Source organism: Chelmon rostratus, chromosome 12 (genome assembly GCF_017976325.1).
Source record: "Chelmon rostratus isolate fCheRos1 chromosome 12, fCheRos1.pri, whole genome shotgun sequence".
NCBI lineage: Eukaryota > Metazoa > Chordata > Actinopteri > Chaetodontiformes > Chaetodontidae > Chelmon > Chelmon rostratus.
The window spans coordinates 3398619-3399764 of NC_055669.1; positions in this window are offsets into that span (position 1 = coordinate 3398619).

Consider the following 1146-nt stretch of genomic DNA (forward strand, 5'->3'; position numbering starts at 1 on the left):
TCCACGTCACACGGTCCGCCCTCGCCACGCTACAGTATGATGTCTTCAGGGTCTCCTCGGAAACTTCACGCCGTCTTTCATTACTCTGCTCTTCCTTTAAACCAATAAATATGAGTAATTTGGGGTATTACTTTTCATACGTTATCCAAACAACTAGTATAATTATTATTGTAAAAGAAAGAAAACATCAGACAAATATTTTCAGAATATTATAAGGTAACTGTCACAAGCAAGTATAAAATTACTTTAAAATGTTACTAAAATAAACTTTGACTTTTTAGAGTGGCTGAATAATCACGTTAAAAATAATCAGGCACACAGGCAGAGCTAAGACATCTATTCACAATGGAGAGTATGTATAGTAATAAGGAACGAAAAACATCTTAAAAAAAGAGGTTAGAACAATGTTGAGAGGACTACAGGAGGGGTGCATTTTGGAGACACTGGCTTTGAGTTCTTCTGGTGAAACAGGGCTAAACTGGTTCAACAGGTAAACACGGGTCAGACAGTTCAGGGAGGTATTCTTTAAGACCTTATGTCAGTGTCCTTAGACACAAAGAATGATAAAAACATATCACAGTCAGCATTAGAAAAGGCCAGTGCATGGGGGAGGGGCAGGGTTCACCGATCTATTGATCTTTCTTATTGCAATCAATCAGATCGGAAAAATAAGCATTTCTCTGCTGTTTACACACAGTCTTATCTCGAGCACGGACTCCAGCTGTGCTTCATGAAGACACTTCTTTTTGAGAAGATGAACGAAATCAATGTTTGCTCTCATAGCATGCAGGGCTGAGTGTGTGAAGTGAACATGTGTGGGTAACTGATAGAAACTGCACTAACTGGCACTGCTCTGAAGGGTTAACCCTGCAGTGAGGTTATAGAGAGAGTTTTAAAGCTGACAAATGTACAAAAAAAATCTATGGAATGATATGACCTGGTCCTTGGGCTTTAAAATGAGCACTGAATTTTAAGCACTGTGAGGTCTGAGGAGGAGTTGTAGCTCTGAGGAAGTCTTCAGAAGTAGTTGACAGCTTCGTCATCACAGACATCGGATATATCTGAGAATGGCAGATGGCTGCTTTAATTCTCCTCTCACTGCTAAATGAGGCGTTTTTTGTTTTTCCTGTATCAAATGATTGCATC